General features: G+C 30.9%; 1 long non-coding RNA gene across 2 annotated transcripts in view; it reads right to left on the reverse strand.

The window, feature by feature from the left end:
• Positions 1-16,561, reverse strand: part of LOC127723323 (uncharacterized) — a 51,456-nt gene extending 34,895 nt beyond the window's left edge. For both annotated transcript variants that reach the window (XR_007991999.1, XR_007991996.1), the window contains exon 1: positions 16,488-16,561. This is a non-coding gene — a long non-coding RNA (uncharacterized LOC127723323). The remainder of the gene's footprint in view (positions 1-16,487) is intronic.
• Positions 16,562-17,747: the final 1,186 nt, after the last annotated feature.

The following is a 17,747-nucleotide window of genomic DNA, read 5'->3' on the forward strand; positions in this document are numbered from 1 at the left end:
AATTGCAAAAAAAAAAACACCCTTAAACAAAGATAAAATTCTAAGTATGCAATTGAAAGCTAAAACGAGAAGTTGACTTATCAAAGTACAGTCCCTGTAACGTAAAAGTTAACACTTTTTTCATTCGGGAATCGTACGTACAGCGTTCGGGAATCGTTCGTATAGAGTTCGGTCATCGTACGTACATCATTCGTATAGCGTCCGTACAACGTTCGGTCAGCGTTCGTTCATCGTTCGTTCATCGTATGGTAAATGTCACCGTTTAGGGTTTTATATATCGTATGGTTCATGGTATCGTTAAGCGTTTTATTTGTCGTATGGTACATGGTATAGTTTAGCGCTTAGCGTTTAGCGTTTCGTTTATCGTATGGTATGTGATATCGTTTAGCGTTTCATCAATCGTATGGTATATCGTTTTGTTAAGCGTCTGATATATGTTAGGGTTTTATTTCAGAAAGTTATTTCAATTATTATTTTGAGTTAAAATAATTTAATATAAAAAGATGCGGGATAAAAAAAAACAATTATTAGTTTGGATTGGATTAAATCTTCTACTAATATCATTATTTGACACTCAAATAAAATATATATTTATTTATTTATTTATTATGGAATATATATAAAATGAAGGGGAAACGTTTCCTCCCATATCATTTTGACATGAATAACATGAGACCAAATACCGCGATATAAGTCTCTTTCTTTCTCTCTCTCTCTGATTTCTCTGATCCAAATATTTCCTTGACACAATAAATTATATATAATGTTCTATAAATGAGGCTTTATATGAGATACATGTTTTATATCTAAATGTATTAAAAAAAAAAAAGACAAGACATCCATGGTATTTGTTGCCCTCAATGTCAGAGTCTGATATAAACCGAAAATTGCCAGGGATATATAAAAATTCGTTGACGACATCTATGGAACCAGTGTCGCTTGTGATTCCTGTTGTCAGTGTTAAAACTATTATTTTGACAGTAAAAAGTGCTTAAGTCCATGTATGAGTAAAATACCGAATTAAAAAATAACTCTGCCTTTTTTATATTTCTTTATTTTAGAGGTAAGCTTCTGGCCAAGTTTCACCAACATTAACGCAAATCATTTACCTTAAATAACCAATCAATTGTATTCTAAAAGTTGTTGATTTGTTCTTTGTACGAATACATGCAATATTTGTCACTGGACGTTTTGCATGCAATCGATGATCAAATACAAATCTACAGTATTTATAAACATACTGCCATTGTATATATGAAATAGACTAAATAATTTAAATTTTAATTATTTTACACATATTTGAAGGATCGAAATAATCAGTTCTACAAATGGTTGTTATTGAAAGACTTGAAATTTTACAAATATCACATGCCTCTATGGAATTTCTTATCGACGCACCAAATATTTTCCTTTCATCGTGCATAGTTCATTTTCCGATTCACTTAAGGTTTCTAACGATCTTCTTACTTGTTCATTACATTCTAAAATTAAAATCCTACACAAGTTGCCAAAACTTTTATTCTCAGGCTAGACTGCGTAAAAGATGAATATTGTTTTGTTTGTGTACACACGGTGTTTTAAAGGCCGATATCCAGTTTCGCTGAAAAAGAATTAATTTGCGCCACAACTTAATTACGCCAATTCTTTTTTTGCATCATTTTATTTTAAAAACTGCAGCATTCATTTCCGCCAATAAAACAATCATTTAATTGCCCAAATGTTATAGACTTGTTTGCAAATGTTTGTTCTTAGTGCACTGAGGAGGTCCTTTCCGGTATTTACAGGTACAAGTAGAAATACCGCAAAGGGCCTCCTTAGTGCACTAAGAACAAAATATTGAACCAAGGACCTGATGGAATGATAGAATTGACACAAAAAACATGGCATATAGAATGAGACTTTCTAAAAGTACATAATTTCAAATTTTATAATCATATCTTTAGTATTATAAAGTTATTTAACAGTTGAAGTCAGTATTCTAATGTTACATGTACGTGTAAATAGGTTAATCGTTTCGAGGTAAATATGGCACAATTAAGTTCCATTTATTGGCGCAATTCATATTATAAGAAAAGAACAGATGGCCGCGATTCAAACCTTTTCAATATGATGGTAGTTGGCACAAATTACACCTAATCGTTCTGTCAACCTAGTAAATTCTTCGCCCGGGGATATGCATTTGACGTTAATCTTCCTTCAGTAACTTTACAATACCCAGTCGTGTTATTTCTGTATATTGTACATGTAGATAGCACGTGTGATACATGTATATACACCAGAAATACCCATTCAAGTGAATTTTATCTTTTAGAAGAACTCCATATCGGGTATCATTAAATATACATAAACATAAAATTACAATTAAAAAAAAATGGTAATAATAAGTTCAAATGTTGCTTTATTAAATCATTAAATGCACCTAAGTACGTATTTGTAAACTTATGTTATTACTTTATTTCATGTATCTTTTTTGTATTCTTTTTTTTGGTTTAAATTACCTTCTTTTTTTTTTGGTTATCTTATTGACTTATTCGTAAATCGAAAAACGCACAAACCTAAATAGAATCAAATGGCATTTAAATGATTTCTCTAACTCAAAACTAGTTATAGATGCTTCTTAATTTTATTTTTCTCGTTGGGTTCCTTGTCCATTAATTGACGTATACGCCATATTCTTTTTTTTTCGGTATTTGTGAAAAGCCGCTCATCGATCAATTTCAAAAGAAATCTTATACTCGTAAGTCAGGAACATTGAAGTTCAACTTGCTATCAATTGTTCGTATACGTCCAAAGATAAAATAAATGAAACACTTTTAAGCTGTTCTGGGAACAGTATATCTAATATATATGTTCCTGAGTTGTTTAAATCATGCAGTGAATTTTGAAAATATAGTTTTGCAAAACCGGTTATTTCTGTTTAATACTTTTCTGTCCCTTTTCTTAATAATTAGGACATGTGTCACTGGTTAATATAGAACTAGTCAACCATGAATAATCCCAAACAACAATTTTTTTATTGGTTTGTCCTGAGACTACTATAACACATAGTAGTCTCAGGTTTGTCATACTTGCTTATATTATCAATTACGTATTGTTTTCGGCTGAGACTACTACATGTATAACAGTTATAGTAGTCTCAGTTTTCGGAAATATTGTAACAATATCCTTTAGAATTTCAAATTGCTTTAGTCATTTAATATATATATATATATATATATATATATATATATATATATATATATATATATATATTTTGTTCATAATTAATAAATTAAGATTGATAATATAATTGCATCATTTTTTAAGCATTATTTATATGACATTTTAATATTTATTGAACGTGCATACCGATTTGGTTGGCAAATAACTGTTTAAACACTTGACGCCATATTAATATTATATATGAACATTTCGGAAAAATTAGGCGGATATTTAAACATCGGCTCTCAGGAAGTTTTCTTGTAGGTTAAAAGAAGGGGGGAAATATACCTCCAAGTAGTTAAACTTTAAGATTGGTATTCTTTAAATTGTATAACTTTCATTTTCTTGCTTTCTCCTCAATTTTTAAATTATATGGAGAATCAAGTTTTAATGCCAGATCTTTTATTATTTGTTCTGTTAAATCAAAGACATGTAGTACATGTATTCTATTTTCCGGGATAACTTTATTCACAATGATAAAGAAATTAGGGATGATTAAGAAATTGGCATGTTGTGTATACACCTTTCTATTGGTGAATACTATATATGTTGCCCACTAGATGTCCTTGTGTGCTTTTTGTTGTTTGATTGCTGTCTCGTTGTCGTTAAACCCACTATGATCTACAGTTTCAGTTCCGTTTGATGTACAATTAATTCGGTTTAAAACAAACCATATTTGATAGGGTTATTCAATATATATTTCCCTTAAGACTTTGCTCAGAGGAAAGTAATAGAATAGGTTTGTATATACATTTTAGTGCAAAGTTAACAATACAAGTAAAAGTTTCACTTTTCAATTTTTAACTCCCCACAATTTTAAACTATTAATTTTGAAGACGTGTTTCATCTAAACGAAGTCTAAATGGTCACCAACTTACCAGTTTATTGTTTCCCTATTTGGCACACACCTACATATAAACCACATTGTAAATGCAATTTAATTTGTCGTAGTAAATTATATTGAGCACAAAACAAATCCATTTTTTTTTAAATGAAGAAAAATAATATTTTTTTTTCTTTGAAAGACGGAGTTAATACTTTAAATTACATTGTGCAAAAAAAATCCTTAAATCTTCCTAGGAATGAGAAACTCTTTTCTTCATAGAAATGTTTAAAATAGTTTAAACTGGACATTAAACACCTTACAATCAATCAACTAAAATATATCCAAGGGATTTTCATTATGCATGTACATGTATATAAATGCCGGATACCATATACATATATTGAATAATCAATAAAATATAGTGCTGTCAAAAAGAAACATTATCATTAGGATATCAAAATAATTCAGTTTTTCTTTCAAAATGATTTGCAAACAGTCCTCTTTCCAGAGCATTTTTCTGTCTGTGCTATCGCTCTGTGTGGGATAATTATTTGAAGCATAAAGTTTATAAATCGATCTCTGAAACACATTATATATATATAGAAGTCAAAGTAAACATTAAACTTATACATGGCGGAAAAGAAATATACGAAAACGATAGGTGCAATGTGCATGCAGCCTTGCAAATGATATTTAAAAAAAATATATTTAATTTATAAAACTTAGGACTTTAATTAAAGTACTGTTGATGGGATGTTGAAGTTTCCAGAACATAGAAAATACACAAGAAAGTCTATCAGTACTACACTAGTCTATCAAAATGTGCTTGGTGTCCATTTTACAATATATTGTTTAAGAATTTAGTGTTTTCTTATTCATTCTGACATCTGTGTCCCTGGATCTGGACAAGAAATTGCGAAGACGTTATGCTTATCAGTTTACCTTTAAAAAGATTTTTAACAGAATATTATATATATATAATTTTTTTTAATATTTTTTTCTTTGCGAAAACAAAATGGCCCTAAAGCTAAATGTCATCGTCAGATGTATAATGGAAGGCGATAAACATTTTAGAATATACACCACCTGTTGGATCTTTTTACCTGGACACAGATCTTGTTACGTAACAAGTACGAATGTAAAATTATCGATATGGTATATTCAGTCGAATATACACGGTATCTCAGGACTGGGGTATTTAAAATATTTTGATCTGATAATGTATGTAAATTTATTTGTGCTTTATGTTAAAAAAAAAGCATTTAACCATTTTATTTTCAAAACTTCTTTAAAATGAGTTGACTTTGAGCATATATTTTTTTTCAAAACCGGAGACAAATCACTAATTTCCAATTATAAACCAATCTCATTATTATCAGCAGTGGGCAAAGTATTTGAAAAAAAAAATGTATTTAAAAATGTATTTTATCACTTAATTAGTTATATTTCAAATATACAAAAAGCGTATTTGTTTCAAGTTCATATTCGCTTTTTGAGAATAATAATGCAGGAGTTCCACAAGGCTCTGTATTAGGTTCCCTACTATTCCTTATTCAAGTATATGACATAGCTGGTAATTTGATAAGTCTAACTCGAGTGTGTGCTGATGAAACATCCCTTTCTTATTCAAGTAAAAGTCCTTACACAATAGAGGATGTCTTAAATAGCGATTTACGGTAGATCAAATTTCAGCATGGTCTAAGGATTGGTTTATTGATTTTAATCCTAACAAGACAATTACTATGCTATTCTCCTGTAATTCTTCTCCAGATGAAATAAAAATAGAACTTCAATATCAAGTAGTAGAATTGTCTTCTGTCATAAACACTTAGGTATTACTTTTGATTCCAATGGTAAATTCTATACAATATAGAAAACGTTTTAAAGTGTGCAAGCACAAGATTAAATTTCTAAAAAAATTGAAATATGTATTGACTAGGAATTATCTTATTCGCATAAACTTAACACAGTCACTTATAAGACCAATTATGTCATATGCACGTGAGTCATGGGATGGTTGTACTCAACAAGATTCCGACAATCTAGAACATGACGTTTAGTTGGAAGCAGGAATATTAGTAACTGGGTTGCCCGTGTTTGCTAGTCCGGAAGTTATATATTTTCAGTGGTACATGCCGACATTTGGTAGTGAACAGAAGAAAATCCAAAAAGCTCAATATGTTCTATTCTTCACATAAAGTGGGACGACCTCTACGATTTAATGCCACTTTTATCAGTTATAGATAGAATATCAGAAAATCCTTTTTTCATCTACTACTATCGAATGAAATGTCCTAAACCCCGACATATGTACGTCCAGAAATATGAATATATTTATCTAACTTGACACAGACACAATTGCACGCTAATCTTTATTATTAAGGACAGTTGGTTGGATAAAAGTGATGGATTGCCACGCCTATATTAAAACTGATAGGACTCTCAATGTAAATGTAGTCCTGCTTTTTTATTTTACACTCTATTCTGTCCTGCCTTTCTTAGTTATTAATTTTTCCTGAGTTGTTTTTACATAAAGTCATCATGCCTTTTCTTTTTGGCAAGATGCCCATACTGCCTTTTTTTCTCTAAACTCCGGTCATGCCTTTTTTTCAATTTTCATACGTCAGACAAACTTCTGTGTGCATGTGACTTCATATTTCAAAAGGGATAAGAAATGTCTTAATTGATAAGTTCTACATTGCATTTAAAAATCCATTGAAAGAATATTGTATAATTAGAAATCATTGTCCGCTGTTGGAAGTCCAGTTTCGCCATTTTTGACAAGCACGATATTTCAGGGGTTTCGATTGTTAAACTCGTTAAATCAAATAACGAAAATATTCCATCTCAACATGAGAAAGAGTGGCTCATTAACCTCTATCAATGTTTATCGTTTATAAGATGTTGTACCTTCAATGCTATTAATAGACATTTGCGGAAACTGTCATACACCTACGATTAGGATTACATTTACACTTACAGGTAGCATTTAAATTATGGGTCGTCTCAAAGTGTAAATATAAAACGTCGTTCCAAAACAAAGTCTAACTCCTATGCAGTTTTTCTATAGTTGAACAACGGGGTTTTTAAAAGAAATTATGTAGTAATGTGAATACATTAATTATTACGCATGGTATTTTCAAGGTTGGAAATGATGCAAATGCACGGCCGTGAAATATTTTAGAATGGTTAACACCATTTCATAAATTTTACACGAGATGTATAAAAAAAATCGCAAATGTCGTTGGCTAGGTTGGGACATTTGGAAATTCGTTTCAGAAAAACTGTGTTTAGAAACGGCGATCAACTAAGAAGCACGTTTAAAATGATTAATGTTTATAATTGAAAAACAAAGGATATGAGGTATTCATGACACACACATCAGTACATGCACAACAAAAAACACAAAAAGCAAATGAACAGCGCTTTTATTGCTGTTCTTCATCTCAAAGTCACAGTGAGGCCATCAGCACGGAGCAAAAAATCTGTCACCTCACTGCAAGTTTAAGACGGCTACTGTAATGTTTATGCATAGACATAGAGTATGAGAGGGTCAGCGGGTACGTGTTAAAGAAATATTTATTCGTCATGGCATTGTACTTGACGTTCGGTTTTTTTTATTATCTTTTAAATTTTCTGAATTAGGCAAACACTTTTGTCCACGTTTTTAATATAAAATCTCTGTTGAAATGTGAAATAAGTGTACTCAAATAGTTGGAATTCAAATATCTACCTTTTAAAGCAAGACAAATACCAATTCTAAACCTGCGTTGCTTCATTTAATTGATTGAGGTTGGATTATTCTGATTCCGAAGCAAAAATGAACATGCCCTTCTTTCAAGTCAAGAAAACCTAAACGAAAATAGTCCTTCTTGTAAAATGTCAAACTATCGCCAAACAAGAAGTGGCTGCACGGCAGATGTAGAAAATACTTACACCCTGCAACTCGTAATTATCAATTATAACGAACTATAAAATGAATCCCTTAAAGAAAGACAAGAAAACTTTCCTACCCAAAATTTTTTTAAGACATGAACGGACGGAAAGAGTCAGTCGGTTAATAAACCTGCTTTCGCCTTCAACGACGCAGGAAAAAGTACTACAAGATCCTGGGTTGTTTGTTTTTGTGCATTTTTTTTTATAGATATCTTGTGAATCGCTTTAGTATGGACGTTTTTTTCACCGTGTATATAATTCTCTCCCTGAACATGGTGGTTTGGTCTGCTAGAAACATGATGCGAAACTGGTACAATTTTCTTGAAATTGTACTATCATAGAGTACACTTATCAAACGGTGTTCATTTCAACACAAGTCTATCCTCAAAAGTATCCCTTAGATTAAAAGGGATAAAAAGATACAAAGGTTAATCAGGCGAGGAAAAGTTGTTAAAAAAAATAGCACACTATTAAAGTCGGTTAGGGAGCAGGCTAGACTCAAGCTAGCAGCCACTCGCTAGCAGCCACTCCGCTAGCAGCCAGTTTTCAGGTATGTCTATAAACCCAAAAGTTGCATAAGATTCAAACTAACTTAAACTTTTCAATTTTATATTACCACTACAATATCTGTTTTAATTTTTAGCCGTCGAAAACACTTTTCAATGAATCTGAAAATTTCATTTCCTGTTCAATATGAAAATTTCATTTCCTGTTCAATATGAAAATTTCATTTCCTGTTCAATATTTTAATAAACAATAGTATGTGCTTTTAACATCGTGCAGGTGCTGCACGCTTAAAGACTTAACTTCAACTGTCAACACTGAAAAATGACATTATTTAAATGTTGCCTAAATTTTCTTGTTACATGGTATCGACTTTGCCATCAGAAAATGTTTGTGCGATATTGTGCGAAATAGCTTTCCATATTCTCGGCATCCTGTAAAATAGTTCCTAAAAAGTAAAAATTTTACGCACTATAGAGCAAAGGTTGATCACGCCATCGGAGAATTAAAAAAAAAATACAAATTCATAGGGATTTTTTTGTGACATCCAGCGAAGCCGATTCGAATCTGTTCTGACCATATACAGTAACACTGCATTAGTATGTCGCCGAAAAGACTTATTTACAATACAAAAAAGATCATTTGGTTTTACTATGTACTAGTATCTCCATATTTTTTTTTATTTTGAGATCACCCCTTGTTTTTTGTCAACTGTAATCGTAAGTCTAGGTGTAATCCTAGGTATAGAGCTAGTTTCCGCAAATGTCTAATAAACGCAGAGTAAAATTTTAAATGTTTGGTATACAAATTTTAAACTAATCAACTTAAAAAATATTCAGAAGACAATAGGAAATATCGAAGAATCATTATTTATTTATTATATTGTAACAAGTTTTCTTCACAAAGGCTTATGATGATAAATGAAATCAATGTTTTTTGCTGTCAATATTACAATTTATGTATTGCTCTCTGGTGATGAGTCTTTGAGTTCTGACGAAAATTACAGTGTTTTTCTATCTGTACAAAAGTATATAAAAAGTACCAAGCGTTTTTCTCAACTTTGACAACCTTATTCTGTAACAGATCTTACTAGAACATGATCAATTTATGCTCTTAAGGATACGGTAATCGAATGATCTTTATGATTGACTATTGTATTCTGAAACGTTTCAATGGATTTAATTAAAAAAACAAAATTGATACTTACAATTATGTGTAGATTTATTCCGTTTTCCTATTAATCCGTAACTAGAAAAGCGACTTAATATGTATCACATCATAAACTATGAGTGTATAATTTACATTTAAACAAATTCACACATATGACTTGTCATGTACACTAACATATTTTATTTTACACAGCTCGGTGTGTTTGTATTTATTTCTTCTGAAAATAGGCGCACTTCATTAGTTACATTAAGAGGAACATATCCAATGATTCGATTCTTAAAATTTATATGTAATTTATTTTAATATCTTCATGCTAAAATAAAAATTGTTAAAGTCAGATATATGTAATGTTCATTCATGTGTATATTTATGTATGTAATGGAGAAGACGTTACTAAGTTGAAAAACTTGTGTCTAATCCATTTGTCATTTTGGAACAATAAAATACGTCCAAACTAAAGAATCATGATATGAATTTATAGAAAAGAAGATAACCAAACACATTTTTTTTTATTAAAATTGAAAATCCAACTGATTAAAAGTCGTATTGACCTCTAAAATTCTATCACAGAAAACAATTACTTATAGTATCTCAAAATGTCAAAATACAGCCCGTTTTATAATCGCGCAGTGGACATAATTGTTATATTTCTATTCAGACATTCCACATTTTATCAACCGTTTCAGAACTGTTTTTGAAGATAACGAATCCGTGGTTTCATTGCACATTTAACGCAAAATACATTTTTCAATTCTTTATTTACACTCAAACACAAATATGTGTTACATGAGGACAAATTACAAATCAAATGCAATAAATGACAGAATAGACAGGAAACTAGTAACTTATAAGTTATAACTAATAATAATAGGTCTTTCGCCAATTCATGTGGGCGTGCCAAATTGTCACGAATGTCTAATCAGGTTTTTCAGTTGTTCAAAGTTTGACGTGCGGTGATGTTTGAACAGTGTTGAGTGTATTTTACATTTGTCATTTCGGAGCCTTTAATATCTTACTATGCTGTATGGATTTTGCTCATTGTTGAAGGCCGTACAGTGACCTTTGATTGGTCACTTCTACGTTATTCAGTTTCTGGTTAAATTCTCTCATTAGACATTATCCCATCATAGATGATCAGATGTGTTATAAAAAAGAAAACTACATTATCGTATCTCGGATATATATCTATTAAATATAATAAAGAAAACTTTAGTAAGATTGAGTACAACAAAGGCTTTGCCTTATTAAATCCTTGATGCTGTCTCCTTCAGACTGTCAAACACCGTCTACCGTATTGTTAACGTGGTATTATATGTGATAAATTGCTGTAAATAATAGTAAACTGAGTATTTATTCACAGTACGCACTTCCTATTTTAGTTGTGGTGATAGAAATCTTAATGTCATTGATACACAGTTGAGAAATATGGTGCAATTATTCAAATGCAGATTTAAACCTTATTAATATTAAACCCAATCCCGCATGCAGCTGTGGAGAATAGTATTCACTATTTTTTAAGTGCCCTTTTATCAACGAAGCAAGAGAAATATTGATTTCAAAATTAGAAAGATCTACTATATCCATTTTGCTTTTATTAGTGGCTGGTGACGGTGACCTTTCATTTCACCAAAACAAAGAATTTTTTGAGTCTGTACAATCATATATCAGAAATACACTAAGATGTAGAACATTCAATCAAAATTCGGAATTCGTACTTCCCAACTCTTTACTCTGGTCCAGTTTTATATATAATACTCAATATTATATTATACTTTTTTGTTTTTGAGACAAGGCCATGCATAATTTGTCAAAAGACAAGCACAATAACCCCAAAGCGAATTGCGAGAAGTGGTTTCGTATTTCGTTATAGAAATAAATACTAATAGTTTATGTAAAATAACGACTCTCGTACGGTGTCGCGTTTATATCTTTTTAAAACATTGGTGCAATTTGATGCAAAAAATAATGACCATAAAATGTCAGGTTTGCGAGATCAGACAGTAACCTAACAACTAAACAATTGAAAATCTAGGGATCAATGTTTAACATTCGTCAGCCATGAGCAATTTTCATAAATAAAACATGATTTAGTAGAATACTTTGCGAGTAAAAAAAAAGAGACTACCATAGATTTGTTATTAACCACAAATGCTTAAGGGGTACAAATCAGTATTCAGGAGTTACTCTTTTTGCATTACACCACATTACAACAGAAATTAGAAAATAGGGCCTGGAAGTATTTCTAAGACATTGTTGTTTTCCTGTTCTATGTAGCTTTCTTTCTGGCAAACACGGTGTTAGATTTTATAAATGCTGACAGGCACCGACCATTGAAAAACCATCGATCTGTTTAAAATGAGAAATGAAAATAATTGTTTGTTTTTTGTTTTTTTTTATGGCAAATAAGAAAAATGACCGTTCGATTCAAAATTGTTTAAAATTATTTAGAAATAGATTTATGAAAATAATGTATTTTAATGCGAAAAGGCTAGACTTTAATTTGTGGTGTAGGGATGTGATTGAGTGGTTTTGTCTACAATTATTTCCCATGATTTCCGTAGTGAAAATCTGCAATAATTATTGTTTCATCATGTTGTTTGATTTTCACATTATAACAAAACTAAGAATATGACGGATGAATTTATAGTTAGCTGTTTAATGTCCAGTGGTAACTATTAGATGTATCATTAGGAGGACATTTACAATGTTATAAATATGAACAAGGTCAAGGTATCCTTTGTTATGCAAACATGTGTATCACGGTACAAGCGATGACCTATAGACCGTGTGTATCATATGTATATTTAGGGTGGGTTGCTCTGAATAAAGGAGGTATAGATACAGGAAAATAAAGAAAAACATTTTATAAAATTAGAATAGAGTATAACAGGCAAAATAAAGAACAGAGGAAAATGGTTTAACAAAATTAAAGAATAGAGGGAAATGGTCTAGTTTTTTGCCGGACAATCGTTGATGATTGTTTAAAGTCAAGTGCATTTATAGGTAAAATAATACACAATCGTTTGTACATTGGTAGGGATTTATGTTTGAGGTTGATAAGGCACATAATGAGTAATTGTTTTTATTTTAAATTTCTCGAATATTTGTTTTTTTTTCGTCTGATTTGAAAATGAATAAAAAAAATCTATAATCTAAAAAAAATCGTTTAATACTCTGCAGACAGTAGTTTACTCGCACATTCACCAAGTCCGTATTTCTACGGCTAAAAAAAAATCATAATTGTATCTTTTAATTTGTTTAAATTTATTTCAGTGTTTATTTTTCAAACTTTTTATGTAAATAATGTTGGATCAACATCGAGTCAGATTAAATTATAATTTATTAAATTATTAATTAAAAACTAAAACATGCATCCAATCTAAATTTTACGCATATTATCACCTATATAAAAAGATTTAACAGAACACAATTCTTGTTTTATATTAAAAAAAACATATACGCGAAACGAAACTATGTACTCCAAGAAACGATGTACGCTTAACGATACGATATACGCTAAACGAAACGATGTACGCTAAACGATACGGTATACGCTAAATGAAACGATGTACGCAAAACCATACGATTAACGATACAAGGGAGCTTATGTTATCGTTAATGGTATGGTTTATGGTACATGGTTTCGTTCGTACATCGTTCGTTCAGCGTCCGTACAACGTTCGGTCAGCGTTTCGTTTGCATTCGTACACCGTTCGGGAAGCGTACGTACATCGTTCGGGCATCGTCCGTACATGGTTCGGGCATCGTTCGTATTGTTAACTTTTACGTTACACGGACTGTAACAACTTTGAAATAGACGAAAAAGGAAAACTGGAAAAACGGTATATTTTATGACAATTTTCCAAGATTTTCAAATTCGTTAGTATTATTAAGCCCAGCAGCTGTGAAAACGAAAATCTTTATGCAATCACTTTAGAAGCTAAATTTTGAGTGGGACGAAATATTACCGGAAGATATTCAATCGAAATAGATATTATTTCACGAGATATTGCACCGAGCTTTAAAACGGTGAGAAATCGAAGTCCACAAAACGAAATTAACACAAAATCACACGTATTTACCGATTCATCAATACATGCGTACGGCGCATGCGCATAAATCGTGTACGACGGAAAACCAAAAATAGAGCTCATGGGTGCTGTGATCGAAACAAGACCTGCTGATCATATCTGCAAAAACTTTCTTGGAACTTTCATTGAAATACAATTTTGAAATGTCAGTGAAATCGTACCAAGTTGACTTGCATCCGTAACCACAGAGACAATTTATCAGAAATAGAATTGAGAAAATTAAAACATTTGTGTAGCATGGTGTAGAAACAATGTACAATGCACAAACTGCAGAGCAACGGAACACTATCGGAAGAAATCTTTGTTACATATTGATGAAATTGAAAATGCAAAATACCTATGGAATAGATATACGCAACGCAAAATATTTAGAGACGAAATAAACTGTAACGATAATTATTCAAAACGTAAAGCACTCGTACGACAATTAAAGCTCTTTCTAGACGAAAAGAAACTCTGCCAATGTGGTGGACACCAAATAGACAATGCGACAGTTGCAGAAACAGTCAAGTTTCCATATCTGTTACCGTACTCGTCAAAATACTAAACTACACAGTAAATAGTGTAAGAAGCACACAAAAACACTATTCCTTCAGGTATAAATGTTACTCTAGCTTACATACAACAAACGTTTTGGATTCCGAAATTAAGACAGTGTGTAAAATCTATATTATCTAAATGTGTTACAGTACACACTTGAACATACTCTGAAAAATGCTGGTATTTTGTATGTCTGACATTCTAGGCATTGAGGTCCCTGATTAGACCACATGTTGTGATTAGGGGAATAGGTGACAAAACAGATGTAATAGAATTATCAGGTCTTGATTAAGGGCAGTAAAGTATAAAAGGGATTAAAACATAATAAATTATAGGTAAAGTCTAAATGAATGTTAAACAAATGATAAATATTAGTTATGATTTTATTTGTCAGCATGGTCATTTTAAATCATTATCATTTATTTTACTTTAGACTCATTTTTCTGTTAATGAGTATACTATTATAAATACATGAACCATGAACAATAAAGCAGTGACTCTGAATGTGTCACATGTGTAGTGATAATCTTTTAATTTCACTGAATACAAATCCAATATTTTTAGTGGTTTTGGTTTTAAATGTGTTTGTTAGATTTTATTTTCCTAATTTAAAATTGTAAGAATTTATATTTCATTTACTTTTGTAGCATACATTGTACCAGAGACATCAAATACAAGGTGTAACTGATGGTACTCACATTTATTATTAATCAAACTTTCTAAATATTTGAAATTGTTCAAAATTGCGTGGACATTTTTTTTTCGTAACCATAATATAATTTGATGATTATGATTGTTTTATAATAAATTGTGTTTCCAAAGTTCTATAATGTATAATTAGTCTAGAAAAATATCAAAATACCAAAATACTAAAAATACTTAAATCCTTAGCCCTTTCATGTTAAATATATCATAAAACGAATATAATTAGATGAATATTTTAGGAGTAATAAAAAGATAGCATTTACATATGATTTACTTCATATAAATTAAAAAAAAATATACAATTAATCAATATCCTCTTTAACTATAACCAGATAAATATTTTTTTCATTTCCTGTTTAATTGATTTTTCATATCCAAAGTTCACCTTTAAAACAAAGGTAAACATGAAACTTTGCAGGTAAAATATGAAACAAAATTGCCAAAAAATTGGCAGCACAATTACAGACCTGGGTGACCACCTAATAATTGGTCCAGCAGGTAGACATATTTAAATTTCCTAGCAGTCAATGGTTTATGACCCCAATAAATGCATGACATCCAATGTCAGACATATAGGATGCTGATGATTTATCAGACTATGTCCCAGTGTGTACTGTAAATGCAGAGAAGTAATCGAAAAATCTTATCCCGCACCAGAATTTCCAACATTACCGAAAGAGCGAGTTCAGGATGCTACACCCTTTAGCATTACCGGTGTAGACTCTACAGGAGCGCTAACGATAAGGAACCAACACAACGAGGAAGCGAAGGTTTACATTTTCCTATTTGCAAGTACCGTCACTCGAGCTGTACTTTTGGAATTAGTTTAAGATCTCAGCGCAAAATTGTTTTTTCATCGTGTTTTTCAGAGATGTGTAAGTCGACGTTCAATGCCAATAACAGGGATTTCAGTCAATGCGCTAACATTCAAAGTTGCATCAAGCAAAATTTCACGACTTTGAAAAGTTATGGAAAATGAAGTTATTGCGTTGAATTAAAATTCATCATGTTCATCCCAAATAGAGTGCTATGGTTCGGAGACATGTGGGAAAGGATGATTTGCTTGACAAAATATTAAGTTGTGTACATGTCAACGATGAGACTGTAAGAACTGCAACCTGATAGAGATCGAAACCACGCTCAATGACCGACCAATCATCGACACAAGTATCGGTTTTTGGAAATTAGCCGTCTAGATATCTCAGGGTGAGTTTTTTTTATTTCAAATTTGCATTTCAATCCTTGTTTTTGCTGTGATACTATTTATATTCAGCTAATATAAGTTTGTGATATAGGATTTTACGGGATTTTCTTTACCTAACGCTAGGATTAATAAAATTTTATCACAGAAAAAAAAATCCTGATATTATTATATTTAAAATTTAGAATGAGACTGTTGAATGTATACAATTTATTAAATATAAGTATTATGGTCATATCCCTTTTTTCAACCGCATAAAATACATGATTTCGTGGAACTAACAGAGTACAAAAAATCATAAATATATACATACTTCAAGAACTTTCCGCCTCTTTTTTAAGACGATTTTTGATTTTGTGACAATAACTCCTAATTTAAAGATATGTGTTAAACTCAACCATCTAAAAAAACCAAATATATTCAATGTACAACAAATCCTTAATGATGCGTTTATCTAATGACTTATGATTTTGCCTATCTTTTTCAGTACTTCCCTTGTCTGTCTAATGTTATTACGTATCTCATTGTTCTAATTTAACCTGTTATACCGAACATAAACTATTTATGTGCAAAACGCTATTGGTTTTCTGAAGCCTACTATTCAACTTAATATAGATTCTCTATCAACTGGATCCCAGGTGTATGTAAATTAATCCTTTTATTTCAATGTTGTACCTGTACGTTTTCAGTTCATGCTTTTTCATAAAACATGATTTTAGATATGTATTTAGGAAGTAATTGGACTTTAACTGCCAAAAGGCATGGTGCAATAAAGGTATTATTTGGCTTATTTACAATGTAATATTTCAATATTAGTCGGTTTTAAAGTTGAGGTTTGGTGAAAATATAAACCAAAAGTGTTTTTCCCATCACGTCGCAATACATGTAGTTTGGAAATCTGGAAAAAAGTCCTTCTACGTTTTTTGATGAAAAATATATAGATTTTGGCATTTTGGCACAAAATTGGACACACGAATATAGAGCGCATGCAATTGGCAACTATATAATTAACCGCAATGTTTGTCTATATAAACAAAACCTTTCATGTAATATTTTTTTGTAAAATGATTGGAATTTCGCTATCTTTAGACTACTAAATATCTGTAAAAAATAAAGAGATTTCAAAGATATTACGTTTCAAACTTAGTTCATACTTAAGGATTATTTTGAAGCTAAAATCACATTGTTCTGTAAAACTTCATTTTTGAGGGCATAAAGGGCCAATAATGCACATACTCTTTTAAGGATGTACACCTCTGAGGAGCCAACATTTCTAGAATTAAACTTTTTTTCTTAACCTGATTTTTGGGTTAATATGACTGTAAAACAAAATTGGTGAAGAAAAATCATATAGTGGTGCACTTCTTTTTTTGCTACAGCCATTTGAAAGTACAAAATTTTGTTGATTTTCCCATTTTTCATCAAATTTTTACCCATTTTTGGGCTATTATCATGAAAAAAATCACAGTTTCACAATTTAACTTTTTTTCATACTTTCACTAAAGATGAAATGGACAAATCTGAATAAATTTAGCTTAAAAAAAACTATCGGTAGGTGTTAATATAAGAAAGT

This window comes from Mytilus californianus, unplaced genomic scaffold (assembly GCF_021869535.1).
Source record: "Mytilus californianus isolate M0D057914Y unplaced genomic scaffold, xbMytCali1.0.p SCAF_1, whole genome shotgun sequence".
Taxonomy (NCBI): Eukaryota; Metazoa; Mollusca; class Bivalvia; order Mytilida; family Mytilidae; genus Mytilus; species Mytilus californianus.